Consider the following 20,135-nt stretch of genomic DNA (forward strand, 5'->3'; position numbering starts at 1 on the left):
GTGGGGTGGCACTTAAGTATAAAGTTTTATTTCTCCTGCCCAAGGTATATATGTAAGGTACCCAGATACACAATCGATCACGGCTATACTGCAAACTTTTAACTCAATTTTACTCCTTCGTTATAGCTGCCCTTTTCTTTTCCTTCCAGAACGGTTTATTCGACGTTCTAAAGCTTTGCCGTATTCTCGTCTCACCGACGAGTAAAACTTGAGGTTAAAAGAAAAAAGAAAAAAATTTTTTTTCGAACCCAACAGCGCAACAGCGGTGTCATTTTTGCTGAACCATTCTTGAGACCATGATCGGAGGATCGGAACTGATCAAATCGTGAAAAAAAATTCATCATACAAAATCTCAGTGTATAAAAATTGAATCATCACGAGTTGCTGGATGCATTTTCACAATGCAAGTACCGCAGCATGAAAGTTTAAAATTCCAGTTTCACAAGGATAGGAATGAATTTATTCACAGCTGAAGCTTAGAGTCTTTATTACTTCAGCGATTCCTTACAGCAATTTAAAAAACGTTGTCGAAATATTTTTAGAAGTCAATGAAATTCCTACATCTGACTGCTTATTCTTTCAGCCACAATATGAAAACCACATTTCATGGAACTGAACCTGAAAAATTTTGCAACAGGCAGTGAATTTCGTTTATTCACTTATTTTTATCATTTTAATCATTTTGGCACGATGAAGAAGTGCCATTTGCATGTTAGAAAAAAAGAAAAAAAAAAAAAAACAGAACTTTACCACAAATGAGATGAAATTTTGATTGTAAATCTAATATTCGGATAAAATATTCCACGTATCGTTTTGAATTCCTAGTGTTCCGAATTTCGAACTAGAAATTTTAAGAATCAGGTAAATTGAAGGATGTACGAAACTTTGAAAATCTGTATTGTTTCCAATTGAAAGAAAAAAAAAACTGCTGTGAAGCCCTCGCGAACTTTGTAAAAATTAAAGTGTTCAATAAATCTTGTGTCGACTTTGCTTCTCGAAAAGACAAAACTTTTTTATTCATCCCTCTGTAGGTTTCTTTTTCATTTCTTTTTTATCCATGCCACTTCAAAACACTATTAAGAATCAAAGCTGAAACTTTCCCCCTTAATTCCAGTTGACATGCTGCTTCCAAGCGTGCATCACAAAGCATTCAAGTCTATTTACAAAGCAATTCAAATGATGTCATCGATCATGATAACTATTCTAGGTAATTCTTTTCGCCATTTATTACCTTGTATAACTGAACCGTATATAAAGCGAGTGCTTTCTTTGTATGTTTTCAGAAAAGGAAGGGTCTACGCCGAAACAACTCAGGGCCTTCGTCTGAAACGCAATTCACTGTCCCATTCAGGGTCCGCGATCGCAACAGCTACAGCGGTTTTCTCGCCAAATTCAAATCGAATTACGGAGCTCTCGATGCGTCCAAACGATCGATAAAGACTGACAACGAGGTCGGCAAGAATTCGGGTTTATCGAATTTCCTTTCGCCGAAATTGCCGCGCTTTTCGCACGCCTCGCAATTTTCTTAAAGGACCGATATCCCCGTCAACGAAAATCGTATTTGCTTGCGTATTGCAACCGCATGCCAAATTTCACACGACAGACATAACGCAGGCACGTACGTACGTCAATACATCACGAGTGTGACGCGGTATGTTTTCATCCCGGAAGATACGTGGAGCTATTTCCGCGATAAGGGGAACAGAAATGTTGAACATCATTCTTACACCCTGTTTATCAGTCGAGCAAGAAAATGCATTTTGATCAACGTGATTCGATTTACACTCAAAACCATGTGATGAAAATTCTGCCTGAAACATTGACACGTATCGCGGTACATCAGGAGTAATCTTGGCACTGGCTTAACCGCTTTTTTCTTTCAAATAATGATGATAAAGTCACATGTCGCTGTTATAATCGTGCTACTCATCATTAAGCCTTGACTCGGTATTAGAGTCTCTCGGTGTGCCGTGTGGAAAATTCAGCGCGAGTATGACTGATTGGACTTGGTAATAGTAAAGCAGGGTGGATAGTAATTATTGCCATAGAAAGAATTTATTTCGGATCACAAGTGATAATTATTAAACATCGTTAACAATTTCAAATAAATCACGAAAAAAAATTTCCCGAGTGTTTGTCATAGGGAGTGTGTCCTGTGTTACCGACCAAATGAAATTGAACAAAGAATGAGCAATGTCGGTATCACTAGGTTCAAATAATATCTTGAATTGTAAATAAAAACGGCATCCCCAAAATCTTTCCACACATTTATATGAAGACGAGAGTGATTCCATAATACCGGAAGTCATTGATTCACTCTGACAGTTGAAATAATTAAAGTAGCTGAAGTGATTCAATTATGAATAATCAAAAAATTAGGCTTCCCTAATTGAGATGGTTCAATAAAACTACAAAAACGCGTCGGTACCATCCGTTGATCAACTAAATGGATCAAGTGACAAAAGTTCAGCGTAAAAATAATCGAGCGCAAATGGGACGTCTCTGTGAAATTAATTGCCATGAAAATTCCTATACACGTGGAATGTGCAAGCTTCCGGAATTCGGGATAAGAAATTCCCTCGGGCTTCATCTACGAGCCTTCTCCTGTTCTTTCTTCGAGTGTCTGTTATTCGGTGGATGTCATATTCTTTTACTATTAGGCGACGGGGTTCCAGCTCCTGCGGCACCCGCAGCTCTGTCACTTTGCACATCCCTTCGACCATCAATCCTTTTCTCGCACCCTATGTCCTGCAGCCCAGCCACCATCCGCTATCTCTCGCCGCCACTTTGACATTAAACGGATCTTTTACCACGACGCATCTCTGGCCGCGGTGATCGAGTTAGATGTCGTCGAGGCTGCCAAAAGGTTGTTTGACTCAGCGAGCAAAATTGGAAATGGTAGGTATTCAAGGGAAATCCTCCACTCATCTTTGAACCGACGAAATTGGTTTCCAGTATATTCGTGATCCTTAATGTACGGTGCTATTGCCTTGGAAAATATTACCCTGTTGATCGAGTCCTGCTTTATTACAACAGGATAAGAGCTCGTAAACGTCGCTTAGACATTGAAATAAATTGGCTTTCCATGAACTTCCGCGGAAGAATGGAAAGTATTTACTGCCTGTTCGAGTTTAGAAACGTTAGATGCTCACGGGAATGTAAAGCTGAAACATACCCTTTCGATTCTACGTACGCCAGGTCCTTTGGACTCGACTGAATCGAAAAATTCCTTTGGATCATGATTATTGTCGGCCTCTTAAAATTATGAAGGACTGAAGAATCGTGTATTTGGGAACAAGTGTTTGACATATGTTGACTAGTATTGGATCAGTATAGAATCATCTTGACCAAGAACAGTGGGTAAGTGTCCTTCGTGAAGCCTTGAAAAAGGTTGCATTATCGTGTTCGATTCGTTCTGTCCCTTTTTGACGCTTGAATAATCACAACACGTTTCTTTTATTCCATTGTGAAAATGTTCTACAGGACAGACACAAACGGAGATTGGATCCATAATCAGTCGACGAAGGAGCTGTAAATATTGGACGATTATGAAATTACTGCGGGTGCCAGACCATCGAGAAAGTTGAGAATATGATTATGGGTGCAGGTGAGTGTTGGACGGTGAAAGAAGCTGCCCTTATTTCTTGCTTCAAATAGAAAAACTTTTTTCGTGCTCCCCGTATATCATAAACACAATAGAAGACCCTTCGGCAGCGCATCTGTTTCCCGATTTCACAACTTGGCACTTTTTTCCTGGCCCCAGGAATAAAACTCTGAACTAAGAACGAGTCAAATCTAAAACGGCAGGCGAATATATTTAATATCAAGAATTCCGAGCACGCCGACCGACCTTTTTACCATCGTAGAGAAAAGGTCAAAGTATTTTTCTGTAAACTGTGAATGACTGAATGAAGATTTATAAAAATCTATCAAAGCACTCCTGGAACTAAGTGGTAATATAACACTAATTGCTGACTTATAAACGATTCTCTTCTAGAAATGCTATACATGTAATAGATATAGTGTTTTACTTTGAAAATCGAATTAGATATTGCAGTAACACTTAAGAAAGTTCGACCGGAAGTAATACAACAAGGTAAGTGTACTACCATTTGAAATTCTTATCATCTTGGCTAGCGTGAGTAATTTTTCACTTTGGCCCAACACATGAAAGCTCTCGAGTATGCTGTAATTTGATTCACCCCAGGACGAAGCATCCACTTTACAAAACCAGCTAAAAAACGACCGCGCATTGTCTGCCGCTAAAGCTTCTCCACCCCCGCATACGAAACACCTAACGTCAAGCACCAAGTTCCGCAAAATTAAAAGCTCTACGTCCGGAAGGAACAACTGTGTTAAAAACTGGGTAAGCCGCGTGCCGGAAAATCGTGACAGACCTTCCGGTGGTATAATTACGGAAATTACTGCAAGCGCAAAGGTTTCATTTGCATCTTCGTGTAAAAAAAACGCACCACCCGTTCAAGGGTTAAACCCACGGGCGTATTTGAAAAGATAATACGTGGCCGAATGTGATCGACCGAGACATTACGCTCATACACGCGAATGTGATCCCGAATCGAGGATCAAATAGGTACATGTAGAATTCAATGGATTAGTAGTAGGTGATCTCTGACGAGATGATATGGTCTCATTGCTTATTCCCTGTATCCCCAAAGTGTGTTTACCTCGTTAAACTGGTTGCAAGTTCAAGCCACGAGCTTCACAGGGCAATATTGAGATTAAACACGGCCTACGAGTAGTATTAATCTTGAATGATCGGATCAATCCACAAATCCAGCAACGATTCAGGTTTCAGGCTCTTTGCATAAACTCTCAGGCGTGTGCGCACGCTTGGAACACGGTTCAATCTAGGCTGCACGAGACAGAAATTGCCAAGGAAGACATCAGCGATGTACCTGAAAGAGTTTGGAGAGTGATGATCACCGCTTTTGTGCTACGCCGATGGTGGATCTACAGGAAAATACTGTAAGTAGATTACTGTTGATCGGAAAGATTTAGTAACGATGACCTTACACATCGCGCGAATCTTCGTATCATCATCATCGATATGAAATGTTTCTGTATCTACCTTTTCGCAGGATAGCAAAATACTGCTCAATTGTTACGTCAATTTACGAGGGTTATAACTCAGACAATGGCTACTTGGAGGGATCTACCTGAGAAGAGGGTCTATAACCTCAATATCTCCCAAGTGATTTCAGCAATAGCAATTGTCTAGTATCTACTCGAGTAATGGCACGGTTCGAAATATCGGTTTCTCATCAAACCTTTTTTAATGCCAGAAGTAGAAGTGACGGTTTCGTACGGCAAACTGGTGTTATTTCAATAACGCTGTAATCTATACAGTGCGATTCGGTGCGAATCCCCAGAAGAGGAGGAGCTTAATTGATCAATAGACTCCACCCACTACTAATCGAATCAATGATTCGGTAGACCATGTTGAAAAAACGGCAACATTGATATCGCCATTAATGAGGGACTCCCACAAGTATTCCTAGGTGGTCCAAAGCTACCATCTCGGCTGTAAGTAACGCAGTTGGCTGCTTTGATAAGAGGGTAGTAAAGATACACATGAATAATACTGGACAATTTCGAATCCTTTGCCAAACATTACTTTATTCAAATGCCGGCTGGTTTCACAAAATACTTTTGAATAAACTTTTGTATCGAACGAGACGTCTCTCAGTTTGAGCATTTTTCTCGAAAATCATAAACACCAAAATCTAAATGCTAACTATAGTTACTGCGAATATTTTGTTTGTCATTATACTACAGTCAGTGCTCTCAGTAGGGTCACTTCTAATCCATCCTCAAAGGTCACTCCCACTCTTGACTTATCACAAGGCTCGTTGAACTCCAAATTCCAAGAACGCCCTTTATCGCATGTGCACTTGGAAAAAAATTTTAAATAAAATAAAATAAATAACAAACTTTTGGACTTTGAAGATCAGGCAGTTGCGCGTCAGCCGATCTTAAGAGTAATAGCGCAAAGTACTCGAACTTTGCCCCACGAACGTGTAAGCTCCGAGTTTCAGCTACAAGCGCGAGTCAAGTTTGTACAATTATATACTGGTATTAATACACCGGACTTTGCCACAAATAATTCTGAATCGCAAGTTTGTTTATTTTTTATTTTTTTTTACATGTGTATAGTACATTGTACCGGAAGGACTCCTGGGAGGTTAATGTTACAAACATAGTTCGCCGGCAGAAATGCAACTGAATTTACGTCTGGGGTACTTAATGTCTGTAAGATGTCACTTTGGTTGTCTATTTAATTTGTAGGTGAAATGTCGTTCATATCGTTAACGCTTTAAGAATCTTTTTGGCGCGTGTAAATATTCTTCCGCATAATAACTATCTTCTTCAGATCAGCGGTTGTATTAAAAAAATCTTACTTATATCGGCGATTGCCCAGACTAATCTCAAGTAAAATGACAGTCTCTTCGTGAATACGATGTATTGTAATTTCGAGTCCCGGTACTTTTGTTACTGCGTGAAAACTGCACCATCAGCGACCAGTACTAACTAATTCTTTCATTAATAGATATTTACATATCATTGTTGTATATAAAAGCCTGTTTGATCTCGTTGTTGCAAATTCTTGAATGAAAAGCTATATTTTCCGAACATAAAAGCCTGTTTTCTCTCGTTATTACTAATTCTTGAATAAAGAGATATACATTGTTAACATAAAGGTCTGTTTTCTCTCGTTATTTCAGTACCGCAACCTACCGGTGGTCTCTGGGCACTCAGTAAAGGGTCAGGAGACCCCCAGACCCGTTCACACACTACATCAGGTATTCCCGAATCCCAAGATCCACCTGGTGTAGCCGAAGCATTAAAAGATTATAACGGTGCGTTCAAATATCAAGCAACATTTTTGTAAAGAGGTGAGTCGGTGGTACAGTAATAATATGTAGGTGAGGAGGGAAGGGGGGCACCGAGCTTTTGTCGCTTTGGAACCTGTATTATTCAACATGTACTGTAACATGTGAACTTCCATATTTTTCGCGTTAGCATGTTGCGTTTTTTATTACATGTATTGTTGAATTACATGACAGAGTGAAACGAATGCGTTTGTAATTTTAGTATCGTGGATTCATACGGTCGCAACATGTTGCGTGATTGGTGGCAGTAACGGAGTCAAAAATTACCAAAAAAAATGTTACTGTACTGTACTGAAATATTTTAACGCCCTATCAAGTTGCTAATAGTATTACTCGGAATAGCTCTGGCTGAAAAAGTTTTACTTTCACGGAAATGGAGCAATGGACATATTTTTTTATGGAGTACAAACTTGAATTTTCTCACAATCTGATATTCAACTTGCAGTGATCTTTTGAAATTTGTTCTGGCCATTTCCAAGATTATGTCTGCGTAATCAATATTCAGAGCAGTCCAAAAAATTGTCTTTTTTCTATAACTGACGCTTTCAAAAAGACCAAAACCAACTCCCCGACTCAGTGATTATTCATAAGTTCATTACAATACTTTTTCATATGGAGAAGTGGAAATCATATCGGTCAGAATTATCATGGCTATTATTATCAGGGGCTGATCTGCGTGCCAATATGTTAATTTGGAAACTCAGGAAACTGCTGGGAAGCTGTCGCATTTTTATGTCAATCTGTCTCTTTCGACATACATTAGGTCGAGATGTAAAACTATCGATCTTATTTAACTGAACGATAATTTCCATTCACGCTGCAGATATGACTCTTTAATCTTTCCTCGTTTCTTTTCTCGGTCCTGCGGAAAAGTTGATTGATCTCACCCGATCGAGAATCGAAAACTGCAGCCTGGTCGCTGGTACAGGGGAGAATAAATATTTCCAACTTCCTCTGCGAGATAGTTTTTCCTTCAAATAAATTGCTGAACCGAGTCGCAGCGATTTTTTATCTTGATATAGGTCGAGGGGCGAATAAAAGTAGGCTTTGCACAATCTCAGCTACTTTTCCCTGGCGAGTAAAACTTCGCGGCGATTCCTTGCTGCTCGCAATCAGAGAAAATTCTCATCCCTTACTTGTGGTCACAGTTCAGCTGAACAGTCCGCGAACATGGTTTGACAGATTTGTCTTGTCAGATAATCACCTCGAACGTCCGTCGTGTTTCTGTCAATTCTTGTAACACCTCGCCTCGGTGGCAATCGTTTCTGTTTCGAAATAATGATGAAAATATATCTGTGCGTCTGTGGCAAGTACTCTCGTTCGTGATTGAGAGAAAAGATATATGCAAGGCACGTGTCGTACAAATAAGACGGACGATAAACGCCGTTCGCACGAATTTGCTCCACCAGCTCACGCCAGCTCGAGTGAACTTGAGGTCGAAGGATTCTCCAGGTGCTTATGTACTTTCATGAGTAGATTTCTGAGTGCCTAGGCATGAATTTTATAGAAGCTTCGAGGTTCGTTGAAGGCTGAAAACGACTGGATTCGGAACTCGAGAGTCAATTGGCATCGATATATAGTGAGTTACGAAACAGTTAATCAAATAAGAGAGTGTGGAAATTTATCACCCAGGATCCCTGGGGTGACTTTACAATCGTAAATACGCGTCAACCCCGGTAGGTTTGCATTTACACGTCAAACGCAAGGCAGCTCTTGAAAGCATCACATTTGAAATAAAGCGTAAATTACGCCTATTTCCTCCGGCCTATCGCCTCTTTCAATCGTTGGCTAATTAATTATTAGGAATGCATTAAGTCCTGGCATCGAGGAACCATGTTTCACACAATTACGATATCAAAACCTCTTAACATCTCAAATATCGACGTCAACGACATTTGTACTTCCGTCGCATGTTGTACGCTCTCAATCATCTGCTGAACTGACAAGCCCTGAACAAACGGTAAAATCCTCGCTTCGATCTTAAATTCTCTGACGGCACTGTCAAAGTAATTCGCATGCGATCGGGATTTTTCTTTAAATTATTTCAACCCTATCGTGGGTCCATAATTCCAATATCGGAGCAAAGTTTTGAAAATCTTCCAGAAATAGCAGTAGAAATGTAAAATACGCGTATTATGTAAACTTGAAGTTGACTCGAATCTCAACATACCTTCAACAGAGACGTAAAATTCGCCTTACCGACGTATGTTGCCATATGTTTGCCTTTGATATCTCAAGTTGCCGTCACTTTGTTTAGCACTCCACCTTCTCACAGCTTTGTAGTGCTGATGAGCTCTCCGATCAATAGCAATGCTCCCAAACAATTTAATTCCGTTTAGATAAAACTTCCTGAATCCGTCAAGACCAAATTCAAAATCAAGTTCAAGATATCTGTTGATTAACTTTTTATGAAATTCATGTACGCAGGTAGGTAATTGATCAGGTGAACAATTCATTATTAATCGTTTGAGTAAAATAACGCATCGGTGATAATGTTCGTGCGTCACGAACTTGTTACCTAAATTTTAAGAATATCTTGACTGATTTTTTATCGACATTTACCAAAATCATCTTTAAGCTGTTCAGCCAATTGGTACGAATGAAAATTTTCTCATCCTGCCAACTATATGAGAATTCATAATTCAATCGCAAAACATCAAGATAAGATGTTTAAGTTCATACTGGTATTCTAAAATTAAATGTCACTTTCTTACATAATTCGATAGATACTTGAAATGTTTGAAACGAAATAAAAATGCAAAATGTGTCAAAGACTGTATTGTTTGCTGTTTTGAACGTACAAAACCAACTGTATTCACAGTTGAATAACTTGATACATCGATACACGTAACGAAGCTGGATTCAGGAATATTGCTACTTCCTTTTTTGAAAACGAGAGTAACCGAGGTTCACATGTTACATTCCTAGCTCATGTCTCTCGGAACTTATACCTATACGACTTAAATTTTAATAAGAAATAGTTTTCACATAAAGCGAGTATCGATGCCCTCCGCGTCACTTGAGAATGGAAGTACACTTTGGGGATATTGGCAGAAGCTGTGTGACCCTCGAGCATGTTCTCGGGTCGCGATATTACATATCAATATTTTCTCGCAGATAACAGACACCGCAAGCGTCTGTAGTATTGCAAATGAGACGGTATTTCCTATCGTAATTTATAATCGGCAAACTGCATCGGTCTATTTCGTTACCCAGCGCATCTTACACGTGATCGAAGTTAGCAAGACTGCTTCGATAACGCGAAGAAGATAATGCTTCGAATTCTATGCTACTTCAAATTTCAGATTTAGCTTTTGACGCTTCGCTTCTGACTGCAAAGTGTGGGAGTTAATCGCGTCAGGTGTTCAGGAATAAAAAACCAAATGGATTTATAGTTTTGTGTAACGTAAATATGAACGAAGTTTGGGTGACCAAGTATTTCGAATTTTAATGAAAAACCTATGAAATTATCGTAACGAATAGAAAATGCTCGGAATTCTGCAAATTCGAATAGTTCATAAATTCGATAAACGTTAGTTTCGAGGCTGAAAACAATAATTTGAGCCAATGAAAGTCTCCTGTGCACTATACTCGTATACGCAGCTGTGACAATTTGCATCGAAGTTTCGAATTGAAACGCGAATTTCGAGGTGGTATCAAATAATTATGCACGAAATATTTCCATGCCGCAACGCATGAATTCATCTCCGATGGATTTTATCAACGAGCTTATTTTTTCATTGCAAAATTATTCTAAAATATATAATGATAGAAATACGATTGTTCCAGAAAATAATCTAGCAAAACTAGAGTTGCACCACTTTGGACAGACTTCACGTACGGGCGGATATTCCGGTGTATGTTAACCTGCCCTGCAGCTAAACTTCGTCAATAGCAACGGTGGGAACCCGGCACCTGGAAAGTTTCAAAATTGGTGAATATAAAGTCAGCACTACTAACACCAGCGGTAGTTCGCAACTTTCGACTGCGCATAAAAATAGACCGACCAATTTGATTGAAAAAATGGCGCAGTGAAATAAACTTGATTCTAGTTCGCGCGGCGACCGTAGATGTTGAAATCGGGATATAAAAGAGTGTCATTCAACAGCTATCGTGGAGTGACAAAGTTCTCGATAATGGTTCACACAAGAGTTTCCAAACAATTCTTACCCATAGTTAACAGGATATAAGTGCCATGAACTTGACGCTGTTTCTGCGCTGCACTTTCTAAGAATCCTCTTGATAGCACGTTGTGAGAACGTTTCGGTAGAAATTGAAAATGCAGGTTACGCCCATTAATAATTTATGAACAATTTCCTCACGCTCGATACAAACTCTCCAATTTGTTACATTTGGCTTTTCGGTACGTGTAAAAAATTACAATCAATTAACGACTTGAAGCATTTTTGCTCCGTACTATCGAACTCTAAAACTTTTTTAAAGATACTAAAGTCGGATTTATTCAATGAGAAATATAAAAGAAGTGGTATTTGAAAGCTGTTTTCCTCTTACAATTGTTATAAGTACCCAGACTCTGCAACGACACAATACCAATATCAATGACGAGAGGAAAAAAAGTTGTGCACAAGTGATCAGTGACTTTGACTCTCTTCCAAGTCGATAATTCAACTATAGTCAAAAACTACGAAGAATAGTTTGGATTTGGCTCGTCTTATTTAAAAACTCATTCGAAATCCGTTTTTCTTTTTTCACTACAATTGTTTGAACTGTTTTTACACGAACCGTCGGAAACTCCGAATCTATTCCATCAGACATAACTGCGAACATCTCCACATTTGTTTGCAGCAGAAATATTGGTAAAAATTTCTACGCGACTAAAAATCATTCACGCAGACAAAATGTAATTATATCTTCCACCGCCATTCCCTGAAGTAAAAATCACCGAAGTGAAACAGACGAAGGTGAAATGAATTTTGGCACTTTCCGTCAATTGCGGCATCGTTACTTTTGCATATCAGAGCCGCGTAAATGCGAATTCTCATTGCTGTAATGATTGTAATTGTCAGCGACCAAACAATCCTCAATTAAGCATCAAGATCACCGGTTGTTATTCGCTCTCAACGATCAAGCTATCTCTGAGAAACGTATATTCCGAAAATCGTTCGCCAAATACATTTTTGAGACCTGCGTCCGATCATCCCGATACGACAAGTACGATATGCAGAACATTTATCAACAGCGAAGTAAAATCCCGGAAGTTGACAAAGCCTCCGAATTCCGTGCACATCCTTCACGCTTCTCCGGGTCCGAAGTTGAATCCTGATCAAAATACGAATGGTGGGATGAAAATGAACGCAGGCGATGACAACAAAATAACGAAACGCATCGACTCGTCGTCGGACGCAGGTTTCTATCCGTCGTACGATCAATTAACGGCCAAATCGTGTTGTTCCGACTAACCTTGACTTTCCGACATCTTCTCGCAGCGATGAATCTTGACTGTCTTCGTAACGCCTCCAGAGGAAGCGACTGCTGCTGTCGTCAGGATGCGGAGGTTTGCCCTCCACCCTGGCTCTGTTTCACCGAATCAAGTCCGAGTCGTTGGTGTTTCAGCGGTGCACCAGTGTCGTAAGCTTCACGGTCAACTCGTGCAAATATTAACACCCCGTCTTAATTGACGAGATGAATTTTACCGAGCAGCGGGCCGTTTACCTTTCGAAACTTCTCCGGCGGCCGTTGTCACTCGGTTATCGTCGAAGTTCGACCCTGGCGAGAAACGACCCTCACCTGTCTGAGCTTCACTCGCGGTTTTTCATCTACCGATTGTTCATTCGTCGTCTGTCGGCGGGTCCTCGGTCGACACGTTAACTTTCATCCGGGGTACTTTGCGTTCGTGTAACGCGTGCTCGTGCGTCGGGTTCAACGGGGTATCGCTCGCGGCGCGGCCTGGGCGGTGACTGAGTGGACGACGTCGCGACGCTCTCCGTCGACTCCCTACCGCTCATCTTCCAGAGCCAACCTCTCCGTTCCACTCTCATCCCTTTCGCGCTCTCTCGCCGTCTCTCCCACCCTCTCCCGCCCTCTCTCTCTCTCTCTCACTCTGCGACGCTCTTGTCTTTCTTCTGCTTTCCATTCCACCCTATAATCCAGTTGTGACTTCGTACGTTTTCCGCTCACATGTGCGAGCTTTAACATCCTTGAATCGTATCAACCGATGGCGAAACGCATGATCCATGCATTTAGACACTCGTTATCATTTAGAGAAGATAATTCTTTCAAATTTGAAACAACTGAGTTTCTTAACAAAATTCTTTGTGATACGAGAATAAGGAGGATAAGCTGATTTTTTCAAATTTTATTCGTACGTTGATCGATTGTTGACAGTATGTCGAAATTTTTACCGAACTACGATGCACCTAATCGTTTGATATTGAATCGTTGTAGAATTTGACGTGATCATTGGGACACGGCAAGCGCGGACATGGAAAGAGATGTTAATATTACATGTGAAAAGAAGGCAGAGGTTTTTAGGACTTTGTGTGAGTAAATTTAAATAATGCGGTCGAATACGGCGCAATAAATGTTGTTTTTTTTTTTTTTTAATTCAAATGAATGTGGTTCCACTTGATAACAAAAATTGTCGCTGTGACGACTCTTTTGTTGAATCAAATAACATTTTTATGAAACGTGAAAATGTTTCCTTAGCCATATTTGGCAATTTCAACAGACCCTTGCCCTGTGTGCATATAATTCAGTTCTACTATATTGGAACTGGACCGTCAATACCAGTTATATTGCAATAAAATAATACAATAGCCGATCTTCGTTCACGATTGTATTGGTTTTGTGAGCATGTGTTCTATACCAGCCTTCAAGGATCACTACCAGAGTCATGCTCCAAATGACTGGTGCCTAAGTAAGGTATGGTTTTGAATCATTTTTGATTCAGTTTGTTAGTATTTTTTGTATTGCGTCGACATACTGTAATAGCCAGTAGTCAAGTAGAAATTCTACCGTATCAACAATTACGATTTCTTTTATTTTCAAGGTATTAAAAAATAAATTACCGACGACACGTTAATAATAATACGTTCCACTTTATGTGATATGCGAGGCATTATTTGTAAAGCCAAATGAAATTGCAAAGTCGAATAACTATTTACATTCACTTCGTTTCTTTCACCTTTTAATCAGCTTATCGAATGGAGCTTTTCTAATTGTTTCCTACTTTTTATTACGATTGGTATAATTGTAACTTTTCGAAAATTTTTAATTCATAATTTTCAAATGAATGTACAATTCGAAAATAAAAAGCGCTATTCGAAAAGCTCGGAGGATATTTTATTTCGTCTCGAGTCATAATCAGAAAAAAATACGGAAAAAATTATAATTTGTACGAATCATCAACTTTTATGAATTTTACGCACTCACATTATTTCTTCTCACGATGGTCCCGTTTTATTCACTTGCAAAAATGTCCCCTAAAGTTTTGCCTTTTTTGGAAATTTTGAGCCAATGTCATTATTGGACGATTACTCCCAATGTTTTATTATTTTACTTTGCACATTGTGTGCATTTATCTCGTAATCGAATGAATTTTTATATGATCTCCCGTTTCGAAGATCCTGTCCCCGAAACCTATGTTACCTTGAATAACTGTTTAATATTACTAACAATATTCACGCTGAATCAAATAAAATGTATCAGGATCTTTTTTTTTTTAATAAATGGAAAAAGAAATTAGCTAGCTGCGTAGTTGGTATATGACGGATTTCTGCCCGCAATTTCCTTTAGTCGACCGCTACCTGCACGACAGACTAGCCAAACAATGAACTAATTGAAGTCGACCTATCCACTTCCACACCCTTACTGATGAAAAAAAAAATTGACTGTATTTTTCCACGACGTTCATTATTTTTGCCCAATGAGGTAAAGCTTAATTTTTTTCTTTTATTAAACTGACCTCGGTTATGTTCACGCAGCAAAATATTTCGTTTTACATTTCGTATGTTTTTATTTGCTTCGTCTCATTTTCTCCCGAGAATACTCACATTTTTTAACGTGGTAGTAAATTTAGCAGCCTTGTTAAACCCATAACGCTGTCTGTATGTTATTCTCACGATATACTAAAAGGTAGGAAATGCTGGAATAATAACCGCAGTTAGCTCCTCTGTGGGTACATAACGCACACGAAGTGAGCAACATAAAGTATACAACCGCGATGTAGAATATTAGCACTTACGCATGAACATCGCGGACGACCAATCAAGTGCGAACGTTTGCCAAGGCGCGAACTGCGTTCGTTTATTACCGAGAGTATTACACCTGGTCCTGTGAAAGATCATAAATCACGAAGTGAAAATAGCTGGATTGACAAAAAAGCTTCGGTTATTTGCTGGAGTTACCACAGCGTTGAAATTTATGAAAGCGTATTTCACCGAAGCCAAAAAGAGCTGGTTTAATTTATGCCAATCGGAAATCGTAAGGGTGTTACCGGGTTCCATGTTTAACGCTGTTTGGAAATCGACTGACAACGAGATGCTTTGTTATTCCGAATGCCGCGATGAAAAACGTGGACGGAGGACTGAGGGATAACTGATCTAAACCGAAATGAAATTTTTATACCCTCTTTCGGAGTTCGTAATACACATGATAATTCTTCCAGAGTTCAAGCATTCGCCATTTTGTCATCGGACATGTCAGAGTTTCAAAAGTTTCCTGAAACATCTCCACCAAGTACCTACTTGAGGTTTCACACGAGATTATGAGAATCATTCGTCCACATGTTACACACACGTACAAAATGTGCCAGAAATTATAGGTATATCAGAAAATGAATTTTTGAAGATTGAATCGTGTTTCCAAGTTGACGATATATTTTTTTCTGCTGAATAATTTACCAGATATAAAATACCCAAAGTTACTTACTACTGTGTATTATATTTATATATTTTTATACACGGGGCATTCTATGCTGTTTTGAACAACGTTCAACCCTCACCCCTTACGATTTCGAACTTGATTTTTTATCTTGTATTATTCCTTGATAAAAGGAAACCTTGCGTGACAAACATTTTTCCCATTATTCTGATCTTCGTAGTCTCTGGGCTCTAGCTAATCCTAATGCCGTACAGTAAAACTCACCAGACAATAAAGTTGCACCTTTGAATGAACATTCCAATGAACCTGAAAGGAATTACAGCCTTTTGAAATTGTCCAATACGACCAGCACATGATGGCTCACAATCAGAATAGTGCTGGCAGATCGGCATTTGATTGTCGTATACTCTGAAGCTGTCCTGATTCATCAGATGCTACCGTATTGGCCAATTTCAAACGGCTGTAATTCGCAAACGACAAATTTCCTATCAGAAGTAAAAAGCATCGCAGTCACGGATTCTTGGGAAGAAAACATTGCTAGCCTATAGAATGAAAGTGCTGGATCACCTTGTACGTATACACCACGACATTTTTTTCTTGAAATAGAAATTACGAATGTTCATTGAAATGATCAGTGATTGAGATTGAAAAAATTTTAATGAAATTTGAGATAGATTGACTATTTCAATTTAGAAGTGAAAAAATTATTCGTATAACTTAATGAATTTGATTGAAAGAATGAGTTGAAATGTTTCCGAAATTTTTGACAGGAAAACCGAGAAATGACAGAATACTCTGACATCCTTTTGTCACGATATACAAACATTCATTTCTCTCGCTATCTATTCTCCTTACTTGGATATCACTTTCACTAACGCACCTTTGATTTTGTTTAAAAAATTAGCGAATATTCTGCAGCGAAACATACGAATTTTGAAACCATTTCGGAAGTGGTGATTTTGATCGCACCGGAAATATCAGCATTTATAATTGTGAAAACCGACAAACTTTGGTGAAAAATTTACTAATTCGTTCGTAATTTAGACTTTATAGTAAGTTGGCAAAAAAAATTCTGCATTCTGAAAATGAGCAGTCTAAAAATGATAACTGACCGAGAATTATATCAAATTTTCGGATTCATATTTAGCCGGGAATGCTTTTGTTTTTATTGTTCCAACATCCCGTGTGTTTCCAGTTGCTTTATGACTGAAATTCGGATGTTTTTTATCATGCAATACAAACCACGTAATAAATGATGAAGTATAGATTAGGAGATAAAATACATAACAAATCATATACCGAAACCCATGATTTGTCAAGTGTCTTATTTTATAATCTATACTTCATGATTATTTATATGATTTGCTATGCGTTAAGTCGTATTCACATCTTAAAATGCATGTATTTTATATACGTACAAATTTTAGTCATAACATTATGCGATTTATTACAGAATAATTTTCAGTAGGTTTGACTTTACTCATTTGTCATCACCGATCCGCTATAGTTCAGGCGTTGGCTACATTTAGCAAAATTCTATGCTCGGCGAATGTTCTACCATACGATTAGCACGGTACTCGGTAACAATTGCTCACTTAATCGAAGTCGTTGAAGTACACTGTTCTGTGTAAGAAGCGGTGAAAGCTCTTGAGTTAAAATCGAACTTGAACCGAACAGAGGTGCGATTATAGTTACAGAGATGAAGTAGGAATACGCCGCGAATGAAGTATGCAGAGACTCGAACGTTAGGCACATGCCGTTACCACGGCAACTAGATTATAAAAGGTTACAGAATGTATATCCATGTGTATCCAGCTACGTACCCACTTCCTTTTCACGGTAACATATCATAATTAGAGCTACACGCGAAATGTTTTTCCTCTCTAACTTCAGCATAATTTTACGGGATCAGGTTCAGCGTGGTGGCGACAAGTTGGGGAGCAACCTTTCATCGTTCGACGGGAAAAGTTTCTAATAAAAAATAATCACAGAAGGATGCAACGAGACTGTGCGGTGGCGTTAAGAAAACTATTAGTTTTATTACCAGTGACCGAAGTTTAACGTAAGTATATTCATATCTATCCTATAAGATCTTGAAAGTAATGTGAAAATTCGTATGATCCTGCCCTTGTGAGTAATGATTATTCTTAACTGTCAAGACCGTTGGACTAGCTGCAGAATGTACAACGATGCTCAGTCTTAAGAGAGTTCGCAAGCATAGTTCCACGATCAGTAGAATACTAAGCTAGTGCTGCAGCTCAAAATTGAGACGCTTCAAAGCTAGCTAACGCTAATCAACACAGCGAAGCACACTTGAGAACAACTCGCAAAACTTACAGGTACGTGTTGAAACACTTGAAAAGCTATCCGACTTCAACGATTGCAGTTACGAGGTGAGATGACGAGACGCGGATAAATGAAAACAATCGTTTGCCGAGTAGAAGAAGATTAACGATAAGTAGGTAACAATGAACTCGGATACGTGTAACTAACTACGCAGTCTTACTCAAAATTAACCTTCATCGCATATGGCAAAAATTACGAAGCTACGTTAATGTAAAGCAAAGTTACCGTTAGAGCTGAAAATTCGAAACTGGGACCTTGGTGTTCCGTTGTTGAAAAATTTCATTGTGCCTTGCACAGGGTCTCTTCTAAAAGTGAGAACAACAATTGACTCTCAGCGGAAGTGTGGTACTTCCTCAAAACTCTTGCTAGTTTGATGTGCGGTGGTTCACGGTACCGACCCAGTATAATGAATACTTGACCCTGTTTTAACGATGTCCTCACTATTGCATATGTGTTACATGTGTCTGCACTCTACACGTTATATACCCTACACTGAGAAAAGAGTCTTGTTACAGTAAATAAATATATTTCGTTGTCTATTTTCGGGAATCATTTTTCAACTGTTACAAAGCGTGTTCGTTAATGTGAAATTCAATACGTGTGCTGTTACAACTACAATCGAAATTTTGTTGTATTCGAAGCGAACAGAATATCAACGTCTCACTAAAATACGTCTATTATTGTAAACGTACTCTAAAATTAGGGCAGATAAAGCGAGAATTAGTACAAATTTTTTTTTTCTATTGAAAAAAAATTAGCACTAACTGTAAGGAATTTCACACCATGTTATCCCAAATGAATTTATTAACAGTTAACAAATCTTATTCAAGGATTCGAAGTTCATAAACCCACCAATCGCACGTTCCAAACACGTTCTTTACATTTTGCACACAGTTCGTACGCCCAGCGGTTGATTTATAATAAAAGCCAGGGCGACACTGCAACAGTAATGTTATGGAGCTGTTTTTTTCCCAGAAGATACTATCACCCCCTAAAACATATCCGGTATTCAAATAGATCGATTCATAAGTTTCTGAGAATAACAATTTTTCCTGATTTTCAGTATTTTTCGATTTATTCAGAAACAGTAATGGATAGAGAACTGAAATTTGCAGAATAAAAGTACCTCAATAGTACCAACATTCCCTGAAATAAAGAGCCTGACCCTTCTGGGGCCGATTCGATATGTTTATCGGCCTACGGCCTTCCTAAAAATAATTTTGTGTGATTTTTCGTGCCCTGTTAAAGTATAGTTTTGATGAAAAATCAACGAAAATTTTCTGTAACAAAATAGCGCTCTAACGGAATTGGCTGAAATTTTTACACGGCATGTCTTTTTCAATATCAAAGATTGTCTGTGAGTTTCGTAGTAGGTGGAAGAGTAGTTCCAACGTTACGAGTAACAGTTTACACGGAACTGTTAAATTTCTCATCCATACGTACTACAATAATGTCGCGGTATAAACGGTGAAAGTACTCCTACTCCTATTCCTACTCCTGATCCTTCTCCCGATCCTGATCCTACTTCATCAAATATTATAAAAATGTTAAACTCACCGTGTACAAATAGTAACGTAGCTTTTTGTTATTGGTTTACATGAAAATAGTTGATTTTAATTATTCATTCCGTACTATTATCGTATAAAAATGCTTCAAAACTGAAAGCACTCAATAATTATATGGCTAAATATTTAAGTAACACCGAAAGAAAGTCAATAATAAAATCAGATAATAAAGAAAAAACATCTCTCATGTCGGTTTAAAGTGGAAGCCGGGTTCTCTAAATGCTGCCGTATGAAATATCGGGAAAAGTACACTTTTTTTTTTTAATAAATCAAATACGATAATTTTTAAGCAAAACATTGATTGTCGGTTATTTTTTTTTTTTTTTTTGGGGGGGGGGGGGAGATAACTAACGAAGCTTCTTAAAATTTCGAGTGTATTTTAACTCACATTTGGACAGTACAAGAAAAATTTGCTTATCATCAATTGTTGCAAAATGGCGAAGTTATTAGCTGGCCATTGAAGCGCCTCGCC

At 38.6% G+C, this 20,135-nt stretch overlaps 1 protein-coding gene across 9 annotated transcripts in view; it reads right to left on the reverse strand.

The window, feature by feature from the left end:
- The window catches only part of LOC124303842 (transient receptor potential-gamma protein), a 106,302-nt gene extending 93,463 nt beyond the window's left edge, over positions 1–12,839 (reverse strand). For all 9 annotated transcript variants that reach the window (XM_046761588.1, XM_046761589.1, XM_046761584.1 and 6 more), the window contains exon 1: positions 12,333–12,839. The gene's annotated coding sequence lies outside the window, so the exon portion shown is untranslated. The remainder of the gene's footprint in view (positions 1–12,332) is intronic.
- Positions 12,840–20,135: the final 7,296 nt, after the last annotated feature.

Source organism: Neodiprion virginianus, chromosome 4 (genome assembly GCF_021901495.1).
Source record: "Neodiprion virginianus isolate iyNeoVirg1 chromosome 4, iyNeoVirg1.1, whole genome shotgun sequence".
NCBI classification, from domain to species: Eukaryota; Metazoa; Arthropoda; class Insecta; order Hymenoptera; family Diprionidae; genus Neodiprion; species Neodiprion virginianus.